The following is a 12,226-nucleotide window of genomic DNA, read 5'->3' on the forward strand; positions in this document are numbered from 1 at the left end:
GGAATTTGGGTAATATAATCTACAATGATCTTATTACACTACGACGCAGGGGATTTCCCTTCGCAGAAATTGGGGTCGTTTCACATTGTTTATCACATCCTGAGCGGATCTGATGTCCACAATGGCCTCTGCTGCATCGATGAATTCCTTGATCAACTCCCCATGCTCCTCAGGGCCATCACCCATTGGGAAACCGTTCTCCATGGTATGGAGCTCGTACCCGGTCTGGACCTATGCCGCGGCCAGCGCCACCAATGCACCACGACGAACGTCGTGAAGGGCGATCTCCTAGACATGGGCTAGGATGTCGTGGAGGCAGGCATTGATGAGGGAGGCCTGGGTGTTGACGGCCACCGTAGCCACATTCATCACTAGTTGGAAGGACTCCAACTGCACCGTCAAGGTTGGCGATCACAGAAGCAGCGGAGATATCAAAATAAAGATAGTAGAAATCAAAATAAAAATGTTCTTGGAATCCAACTTACCTGCCACCATGGCGTCGGACTTGGCCAGCCGTGCCCGAGCAGCGCTGGCCTCTTCCTTGGTGGCATGAAGGGCTGCTTGAGAGGCCCCAAGGCAGATCTCAGGCTGACCTTTTCCTGAGTTACCTCGGAGTAATAGTCCTAGGCTGCCCTCCACTCCCAGAGGAAACACCGGATGTCGTCGCCGTTGTAGGAATCAGAGGAGTCCGACAATGAGTCTGGTGTGGAGGCAGCATCGGATACAGCATTAGAGGGCTCACCGGCCCTGGGAAGAGGATGAAGGCTATCATTCAAGATAAACCTATAAACAAGATAGAAAAGTCCATTGCCATGAGTAGAAGATATCAATCTCACCTCATACGACAGAGGCGCTGGCTCATTGATAGGTTCTCCTCCAGAACCTCCTCCATCACGCACTTGCCCCGATTATCCTCGCCAACCATAAGGTTGATTGGATCTATGAAAAGGGGGAAGAAAACCGCTATAGAATTTGCGAGAGTGGAGAAGTGCAAAGGAACAGGAGCAGTTGCGAGTATAGATGTGTTCGAGGTCGGAGCCTTCGGCTGGTATTTGTAGCCATGAAGCGAGGTGGTAGATATCTTGGGACATGCAAAAGGCAACCGCAATTAATAGAAGGTGAAGCGCCACCTCACTAATGTTGAAGAGAATGTGGCGTTGATAACTGAGGACAAAAGATTGAGGAGTTTTCTTAATGAAGGCCGTATTTCCAAACTTAATTGAATTAAGGACAGAGGTCTAGAATCAGCTATTTTCAAATTGGCTCTTTAGCCAAGACAAGAAAGACAATAGATTAACATAAAACATGGTTGTCATTGGTTCCATACAAAATACATATTGGTGTGCAGATTACAAGTTTAGAATATCCTAGATTGCTCTCAATGCTTCTAGCCGGATAGCATCGACTTCTGTGATTTATTGCTTGTCTTCTTCGGCTGATCTAGGAATATTCTCAAGGTGCTACAAATGGCCTTGCCTTCTCTGACCTTGGTTAGCAGTTCCTGTTTCTTTTGCTTAATGGCATTGGGTACTTGAGCCAGATTGGACTTATGGCGATCGATGATAGCCTTCACGTTCTCCAGCTCCTTCTCACGTTCTGCATGCCTGGTTTCTAGTTGGTTCAGCTCTGGCTTGATCCTAAGGGGGGAGTTCTTCAAATTGTCGATCATCTGCGCCAGCTCTTTGGCCTCTTGTCTGTTGGAGTTCTTCTTGGCCATAAAGCTTCATGATTAGATAGGTTCCTCTGAGCCTTTTTCACCTTTGGGGCTTGATCTTCAATGATGGATAAAGGTGACAAGACTTTGCTAAGATCTGGGGATAAATCATCCTTAATGGCTAAGAAGACTCATTACATTGAATCTGCATCTTGGACCAAATCGGCTATATTCTTCTCAAGCATTGGCAATATGTCCCTTAGTCGATTTCTGATCTCTTCTGATAAAGCTTCCTTAAAAGAGGTGGCTAATGAGCTAATTTCATCTTCATCTAGATACTCTTTAAGGTTGAAAGAGTAGCTCGGAGCTAGAAGATTAAGTACCTATATATAAGGAAATCTTGTTAGGAGGATTGAATTAGTTGATAATAAGATAAATGATGAAGTAAATACAGTACCTTTTCTGAGATAGATTCTATCTAAGAAAAAGGAATGGCTGATGATGCACCAATGGTATCTAGTTGAATCAGCTCTAAACTCTCAATATTGGTATCTACAAACATCAAGGAAAATTTTTAGTTCATATTTGTTGTAGAAAGTTAAACTGAGCATATGACCCTTTTACCATCGATTGTTTGTTGGACTAGAGATTCGACGGTCTGGGTGTCAACATGAATAGGGTCACCTTCAATGGATAAACTGCCAGACTTCTGCCCTTGCGTGAATGTTTCCTCAGGGAGTGTCTAGTATGGTAAATGGTCAGAGAAGGGTGAAAACTGAATAAGAAATTTTGAGAGAAATACCTTGGTAGCATCAGGGAGTGAAATGGAAGGACTCTCGTCTTCTGCTGTCTTGGAAGCATCGGTTGTTTCAACCAAAATCGGCTCCTTTTGAGGATCAGCCGATGAAGGTTTGGTTGGTGCTGATTTAAATGCCTAAGACAACAGTTTAGTACCAAGAGCAGATTGGGATGTAATGGTTGATAACTGTGAAGAAAGAAACCAGATTAGAAGTTGAATATCATTTTGAGAAGAGGATGAATTGTTTTACCTAGGCAGTTGATGGTCTCGTTCTACGAAGTCTTTTCCCAGTAACGGTTTTCTGGGTTGTGCCTTAGACCATCTTGCATTTTGAAGATTGATACGTTACAATTGTAGAGGCAGCATGAGTTTTCATTAGCTTCTTCAATGAAGGTGCAGTTGATCCCATTCTCGAGGCTGGACATGGTGGATGATAATCTATAGGATGCTCCTTCCTGTCCAAGCTTGGGGGATCGAATTCAGTGTCCTAAAGAGGTCTGTTAGAATAGTTGGTAGGGGAGTTCATCGAATATTTTTTCTAAAAAAAGGAATAATAAGTTACCTCACTATCGAAAGTAAGATCTCCATCTAGAGCTATGTATCTAGGGTGTACTGACCCATAGAAGAGATGGGAGTGCCATTCTTGCCACCAGAAGTCAAAAAGGTTAGAAGAGAAGTTGACTCTTGTCCAGTCATGCAAGCAAAAGGAAGGAAGATCTGATCCTAGTTGAAAGACTCTGGAGGCTTCCATTACTTCACTGAAACCTTCTCTTGGCTTTAGTGTATTCTTGAAGAACAGTTGAGGAGGCAATTGACCAAGACCAGTGGCTATGGCATTTTTGCTCACCAGCATGATCAGAGTTTTTTCTCGCACCCTGAGCTTTTTAGGCCTTAACTATGGAAAGAGTCGAAACGCATTTGATAGTATATCCACATGGCAAACATTCTCTGTGCCCGACCCTCTCTCATATTAATATCTAGAAGCAAAGGTTGCAGAAATGAACTGTTTATACCAAAATTTGGCAAGAAGAACGCGGGAACTCAAAACTTTCAAGATTGAGTCATCAAGAAATCGATTGCATAAGGATCGATATCAGCTGATTCACATGCGACACTAGGATCGGCTCTCTTCAGATGACATCAGTAGATAGTGTCAATGAGCTACGACTGGCATCAGGAAAGACATGTTGGACCCTATAAAAAGGGAAAGATTGGGGTCCAAGTTATCTTAAGTTAGGAATGTTTTCTCTTATGTCGAAGATTGTAATGAGTCGTATTTGAGTAGGATTCACGCTTAGGTTTCGGGTATAAATATTAGACCCCGGCTATTGTAAAAGAACATCCAATCAATCAATACCAATTTCTTTTTTTGGCTTCACGCCAACCCTTACGAGTAGGAGTAGTGTAGATCTCGATGAGTTCTTCAACAAGCAGGGCTACATCGGTCCGGCCGACCTCCGGCTTGTTTGTGAGTACCGTCATGGCTTATACTTCTGTTCGTAAGGCTACATCGGTTAAGTTCAACCTCCACTACGAGCTCTAGCATAAGCTAGTTATCGATTCTTATCTAGTTCAAGTACGTCTGCATTGGTTAAGTTCGACCTCCACTGCTCGAATTTGATTAAGGTCAAGTTATCGGCTCTACCTAAGGGTGGCATCCTTCTGGTAGATTCATTAAGTTACCGATCTTACTGATGTTCTTATTGTCATTAGTTTTCAATGATATCAACCTACCTAATCGAGATCCATCTAGATTGGCTTCACATCCTTTTAATCCATCGTTTATTTTGTTACATTGCGATGGTTCTTACTTTAAACGATGGATTATGTTTCATCGGCCATTATGCTTCAATCTTGGTCATGCATAGTACACGGTCAAGGCATGTCTGATCTTGAGAAGGTTTACTAGCTAGTTGAATCTGATCCATAGCTCGCTATTATGGATGTATCGATCCGGTCGACCCCCACTATTAGTACTTTAGATCGGAGGATGCTAGCTAGTAGATTTGCTTTTGACTAGGCATGACCCTGGCTGTTTGCTATGCCCGCATCAGCTAAATAGCCGATCGCCTATGCTTTAACGCCTATAGTGTGTCTCCATAATTCTGTTAAATATGAATAGATCTGTTTACTTTAAAAGGGTTGGTTTGTTGTCTTTATCACGGCTGCCATCGATCTGGTCGAACCCCACTGTTAAAGATAATAGGTTAGGTCTGATGAGTTCATAGATCTATCCATGTCAAATAGTCGATTGTTCACATGATGTAGTCCCTTTTCTACCTGAATTGGCTATTTCAGTCAATTCGCTTGTGCTTTCACACATATAGCATGTCTTTCAGAAAACCTGTCAATGTATAGATAGTTTTATGGATTCTTCGGTTTTAGTTTGTTGTTATCATCATAGCTGCCACTAATCCAGTTGAACCTCACTATTGATAGTAACAAATTAGATTCAGAGCGTTTGTAGATCTATTTATACTAGACAGTCGATTTGTTCGCATGTTGTATCCTTTCTCGTTAGATCCATCGGTTCAATACTTTACACTGGTAATATCCACCTAGTTGATGATTTTACTTACATCTGCGTGCATTGTACTTGTCATCATAAAATCAATCACAACCCATAAGCTTTACAGTCCTTAACAGCCAATTTCTTCGTGTATCGGCTGTTTAGTCGATTTTTTCCGTCTAGATGCTCCTGAAGCGGCACACTTAGAACTGTCTGGGCAAGACCACCATGTTCCACCTTAAATTATAGATAAACTTTCTCTCCTTATCAATTGCAGGTCAAATTGACTCGCACGCCTAGGAATTCATAGGATCGGCTAGCCCTACGTTGAAGCCAAGCGGATCTCCAGCCTTGCTCCATCAAGCTGATCCTTCCAGCTTACTGTGTGCCAGGCGCATCGACACGTTTTTGCGTTGCACAAACACTGAGTAAAACTGGTCGAACTACAAGAAATCTACGCTCTAGCGGCTATGGCGTTATTGCTCACCAGCATGATCAGAGTTCATTCACCCGCACCCCGAGCTTTATAGCCTTAACAATAGAAAGGGTCAGAACACATTAACCTTTTTATGCAAAAAAGGGGAGAAGGGCTAAAAATCTATTTGGCCATAACGAAATTTAGCAGCTTGTCCACTTATTATGAGTTCACCGCCTTGCTTATCTGCCTAACTAATTTCTTGGAGGGGATGATCTCATCCTCTATCTCCGTAGGTAAGTCCTATGCCTGTGGGTCACCCAAGTCGATCGGACAGCTTGGGCCACTATGAAGAGACAGGAAAGGAGCAGTATGATGCCTCATATGGGTTATGCCGACTCCGTCATGAATGACGGACCTGAATTCCACTCGGACATATCCTATAAGAGCTCCCCAAACCCGTCACTCGAGCCATCAAGGTAAGTCATGTGCCAGCGGGCCACCCAAGTCAATTGGATGGCTCGGGCCACTGCCGAGAGATGGGTAAGGAGCAGTAGGATGCCCTATGCCGGTTATGCCGACTCCATCATGAACGACGGACCCAGATTCCACTCGAACATATACAATAAGAGCTCCCCGAACCCGTCACTCGAGCCATCGAGGTAACTTTACCAACCCCACTTTACTTTTCTAGTACATGAGCATTCATTCATCTAGTCTCATACATCCAAGCATCACATATGCAATTATTGTACACAACACATCGCGTCGTGTCACGAAGCGGTAGTCGTCTCATTCAACATGAGCGGCAACCAATCGGGGTTTGAAGGCTGGACCACGAAGGGATCGAGGCCACCTCGCGTCGAACAGAGCCAGGGGAAAAACGTAGATGAGCCCCAGCGGCCTTTGCCTGACCCACTCAGAAGCGGATAGGGTCATCTCGACCTTCTCGTTTGATCCTAACCTCGAGCCATGCCCACAGAATCTCCATCGAGGGGAGGCCAGCGGGCCACCTGAGTCGATCTCTGGAACGACTCATGCATCTGCTGGGAGGCGGGTTAAGTAGCAGTGGAATGCCACATGAGGGCTATGCTGACTCCATTATGAATGATAGGCCTGGATTCCACTCGGACATGCCCGTTAGCGAGCTCACCGAGCGCAACACTCGAGCTATCGAGGCAAGTGATGTTAGCTCAACCTCTCTGATTGCGGAAACCGTGGACGGGGTGACGATCACAAAGAAGAGCTGACCCCTCGACCGGACCCCTACAACGCGTGGGGGCTCGAGGGAAGTTGAACTCGCAAAGAGACCAAATACACTATCACAGAACAATGGCTTAGATCCTAGGGAGGGGTACGTACAAAAACTAAGAATAACATTTCTGAAACAAAAAATACTTTCTCCTACCAGTTTCGCTATCGTCTCCTCGATCTTTAGTGAAACACAACCCCAGCAACAGCAAGGGGTCGGGTCTCACTCAGGGGCTGATAAGGGTAAACATAAACCCTTTTTGAAATAGTCGCTGTGCCCGACCCTTTCTCACATTAAAAACCTAGAGGCAAGGTTTGCAGAAACAAACACCGAGTAAAATTGGTCGAACTGCAAGAAACCTACGCCCCAGCAGTTATGACACTCTTGCTTACCAACATGACCAGAGTTTCTCACCCACACCTTGAGCTCTACAGTCTTAAACAACAGGAAGGGTCGGAATGCAATAACTTTTTTCACACATAAAAAGGGAGAAAGAACAAATTTGTTCAACCAAAACGAGAAAACAAGCTTGTTTAGACGAAACAGAAGGATTATAACTTGTCCACTTATTACAAGTGCACCGCCTAACCTATCTAACTAAACTAAGTCCTCGGGGGGATGATTTCATCTTCTACCTTGGTAGAAAGGTCATGTGCTAGGGGGCCACCTCCTTCTCAATGACGTCTAGCTCGACGTCGGTATAGACAGGAGCGAAGCCTTGGCTCATCGTCGCCAGATCGATGTTCTCGTAATGAGAATGGGCGATCACGAATGATCGGTGAATGCCAAAGTGAAGCGCGCTCCTTGCCATATCACGTGCCCAGTTCGTGATCCGAGTGGTGCAAACTGCGAGCGAGCTTGTCTCTTGATCCGGGGCTAGCTCGAGCTCGTCGCAGACCAGCTGGACTGTGACGCGTAGGTTGTCATGTTCGTTGCTCTCCTTCTAGAGGGTGTCCTTCACCTCGCTGAGCTCCTTCTCCAGGCCATGGCTCTTCACCACCTTCGTCCCGAGATTGTCATCAAGGCCTGCCCAAGTCACGCATCGACCATTTCAAAAGGCTTACCACAGATTCTAGGGAGAATGACAACAAGGGAAACCAGAGACTTACCATGCCCGGACCCTATGCACCTCATCGCGCTGCTGGATCACCTCAGACTCTAGGCGCCGAACCTCCTCTTGGTGCTGCCCGACCTCAGCGACAAGCCCGACAGACACGCCCTCGGCTGCAACCTTCAGGCCCCTCTCCCTCCGGAGCTCATTCTCGAGGTGGCCGACCCGCTGCTGAGCGTCAGCATGCTCCTAGCGAGACAACTCAGTCCCCATGCGGAGCTCCTCTATGGCCCAAAGCAAATCATCCCATTCCTTTCATAGCCTTTCGGCCTCCACGGCGTCCGTGTGTGCCCTCTTGATTAGGGCTGTGAGCTTCTCCTTAGCCTCGCGGGTATTGTCATGAGCGTCCTTCTCCCTAACTCAGAGGTTGGCCACCTCTCGGGTGGCAGGGGCAAGCTCAGCCACCTCCTAATGGGCGGCAGCAAGCTGTGCGGCCAACCCCTCACTCCACCGTGTCTCCTTAGCAAGGAACTAGGACTTCTCCTGGCTGTGGGACATAAGGATCTATGAAGAAGGCAAGACTTAGAGGCGTGGAAAGAGAACATGGGGGTTGGAAGCATGGTCATATCATACCTGGCCAACCGAGGTGACAATGTCACGCATCGAGCTCAGCATGGTGGTTAGGGCATGAACCGCGTCCCCAACCTCCGTGTGGACGCTCCCCTATTCCCTCTCCTCTGCTGCTTCATCGAGGGCAGCAACCCAGACTAGAGACCGGGATGTCCCCGCACTGATCTCAAGGGATGTTGACAACTCTGACGGCGGTAGCTCCTCTAGAGCGGCTCCTCTAGCGATAGAGGGGGTGGGTGATACGGACACGGAGGCCTACCCTATCGCCACATCTATGAAGGATGTCTCGGGTGCACCCCCTTCCATCTACCCCACCGTGGACATGGCCACCTGCACAGACGACGGCTCTAGCCATGCCGCCTCTACCTACAACGTCGAGGACAGGACCGGCCATGCCGCACCTGCCACGGGCACCCCAGACGCGCCCTCTTCCACCTGATCTCCCAGTGCCTCCCCGGTCGATGCCGTGGCTGCCCCGACGCCACTCACGCCCGCCACCAGTGCGGCGCCAGCCGCATCTAGGCACGTTTGCTAGAGGAGGATCTTTTTCGGGGCAAGCCACAGGAGAGTCCCATGTCCTCCGACACTGCAAGGGACATGGCGGTCAGTTCATGACAAAAATTCATTAGGACAAAGGATGACAAAAACTCCTTACTCACCTTGACGCCATCATATGAGTGGGTTTTGGGGCCAGCATGCCTGACCCTGGCCGCTCCTCATCAGCACGTTGCCGCTTCGAGCCCTCCCTCGGCTCGGAGGGCTTGGATGAATCAGAACGATCGCCTTTCACTGACTTTGGAGGCGCCGTCGAAGGTCCAGACAGGGTGGGGCGATTTGATTTTGCCAGCTCTGGGGGTGTGTCCTCCCCCTCCTACCTCATGACATGCCACGAGAAGGGCCCCGCCTATGGCGAAGGCGCGTCCACATCTTGGCGGCCAGATCATCCCACGGGATGGGCGACATGGAGCCGTCCTCCTCCTCCTCCTCTTCTTCCTCCTCTTTTTTCGATGAGCCTTGACACCGCTTTCCTCACTATAGCTTTGCTCGCTGCTTTGACCACCGTTTCTTCTCCTTGTCGTCCTTCTTCTTCTTCCTTTGTTCATTCACGACACGGTTCGCTGCCCTCATGGCCGTGTGCTCTGGCAGCGGCGCAACATAATCCTAGAAGGCTAACCCCATCGACAGCTCGATGAAGCCCACGTCCAGCTACATCACGGGATGCCCTGGGATTAGGAACACGATGTCGGCCTCCTTGATGTGCTACGTGACCTCGCTATCGTGAAACAGCCCCTGGGCGAGCATCGTCCCGATGAGCTACACATCGGGCCTCATCCCATACAGCGGGAGGACACGCGCCATCAGCGGTGCCACCCTCCTTGTGTGATACCCCCCGATGACGCTGGCCCCGCCGAGGCCATGGGTCTTCAAGAACGCGATGGCCTTAAGGAGGTCGCACATCCTCTTCTTCTCCTTGATGGGTGGCCCCCACGGCCATGATGGCGGAACCACTTTGATCATACTCCCGGAGAAGACCAGCAAGGGAGCAGCAGGGTCGTTCTTCAGATAGAACCAATGCAAGTGCCACCCCTTATTGGATCTAGAGAGTTGGTAGGCCATGTACTCGGCTACCCACTGCCCTCAGAGGTGGATGCACGCGCATCCCATCGCACCGAGGTCTCCTGGCCTCTCTCCTTCTTCTTGATCAGGGAGATGGAGAAGAAATACCTCCACAACTCGAAGTGAGGCTCGATCCCTAGGTACCCCTCGCACATCGCGATGAAGGCCGCAATGTGCTAGATCCCATTGGGGTTCAAGTGTTGCAGCTCGATCTGATAGTGGTGCAGCAGACCCTAGAAGAATGGGTGGGGAGGAACCGTGAGTCACTAGTAGAGAACAGGCCTTTGATCCTCGGCCAAAATGGGCTCTAGTCCCGGAATTTTTTGCGCCCGGGATTAGAAATACCTTTAGTCCCGGTTGGTGTCTCCAACCGGGACTAAAGGTCCCTGCCCCAATGGCTACTGCGCCAGACAGAGGTGGCAGGGACCTTTAGTCCCGGTTGGAGCCACCAACCGGGACTAAAGGTATACTTTTACTCCCGGTTGGGGGCTCCAACCGGGAGTAAAGGTCTACTCCCAGGCCGTGGCTACGCCCGGGGTTGGAAAGTTACCTTTAGTCCCGGTTGGAGCCACCAGCCGGGACTAAAGGTCCCCCCTTTATATCCCGGCCGGCTCCTCCTTCCTCCCCGAGCCCGAGCTCAGCACATTTTGAAGCTCACTGCAGTAGTGTTCTTGCTTCCTCCCTCCCTCCATTGTTCCTCCATCCATTATTCGATTCCTCCATCGATTTCTTCGATTCCTCTGTTGATTCTTCAGTTGTAAAGGTTACCAATCTCATACTCTCATTTTTCACCATTGTCTTATCTCATTTTGTTCACTATATATATATATATGGTTCTTTATTTTGGTTTTTTTTCATTTGTAAGCAATTTGAGCTCAAAATCACTTCAAGCTTGCATATTTACATGAAATAAGGTTAAAGTAGCTAGTTGAACTTGCGGACCGTGTTCATCTCGGTGAGCACGTTCTCTGCCGAGCGGTAACGGACGTCAAGGAGGAGCTTTGATTCTACGAGGGAGAGCGGCAACGGTCGTGGAAGACCGTGTTCCCTTCCTCGTAGAATTGGAGCTCTTCCGTGGTCAAGTACGGTGCTGTCCTGTGGAGACATGCTCACCGAGATGATCACGTAAGCAAGGTCAACTAGTACGGATGGTTATTTATTCACATGTCCTGATATCATCGCAGTAGTCTGTCAATCACCATACCCAAACGTAGTATATATATAAATATAAACTTAGAAAATAGTTAGAAAATTATAGAAAATCCATACTAGTTGAACTTGCGGACCGTGTTCATCTCGGCGAGCACGTTCTCTGCCGAGCGGTAATGGACATCAAGGAGGAGCTTTGATTCTACGAGGGAGAGCGGCAACGGTCGTGGAAGACCGTGTTCCCTTCCTCGTAGAATTGGAGCTCTTCCGTGGCCAAGTACGGTGCCGTCCGGTGGAGAAATGCTCGCCGAGATGATCACGTAAGCAAGGTCAACTAGTATGGATGGTTATTTATTCACACGTCCTGATATCGTCGCAGTAGTCTGTTATGTGTGTACACTCCCATTCTTCTGTTAATTTGCAGAAATATCATGTGAATTACTTACCTGCCGCAGTAAAAGACGAGAACACAATGACCATTAAAAATATCATTGTTTAGAGATCTAGATAATTTTATAGTTTCTTAATTTTATTTGTTTATAAAAGGAGAAATTTATAGTGTATTAAAAAATGAGTATAGAGAGTAGATGGCAACTGCTTCCGGGTCCTCGGCCTCTCATGGGTTTCCAAAGCGACTTAGGCCGGGTCTCCCTCTCATTTCATGCGGCAAGTGTCGTGATGAGACGAAGATTGTGATGGAGTACCGAGTGAAGAAGGAGGGTCCCAACAAGGATCGTATCTTCTACAAGTGTCCGGATCGCAATGTGAGTTATTTTATCGTATTTAATGATTATGGTTAGTTTATACCTATTTTCATGATGGTTGTGATTAAAGTTCTAATTTTTTGTTTTAATTTCAGTGGGATGGCAGTGGATGATGTTCAGGCTTCTACTAGGAGGAAGAGTATGTTGGACTCGTGCAAAAATATCTTGCACAACAGGCAGATACGACGGCTAATGAGGCAGTGATCCAGCCGAAGAAGCCCAAAGATGTTGCACAATCGGGGGATCTGTCTGTTTTAGTTGAGATTGGTCGTGAAATCCTACTGCTACTGAAATGTATTTTAGCTTTAGTTCTTTTAGTGGTAGTTGGGATTGTCTACATTGTAGCGATGCTTTCATAAATTTGTATCTTTTGTGGTGGCACGCAT

The sequence above is a fragment of the Miscanthus floridulus genome, chromosome 16, assembly GCF_019320115.1.
Source record: "Miscanthus floridulus cultivar M001 chromosome 16, ASM1932011v1, whole genome shotgun sequence".
NCBI classification, from domain to species: Eukaryota; Viridiplantae; Streptophyta; class Magnoliopsida; order Poales; family Poaceae; genus Miscanthus; species Miscanthus floridulus.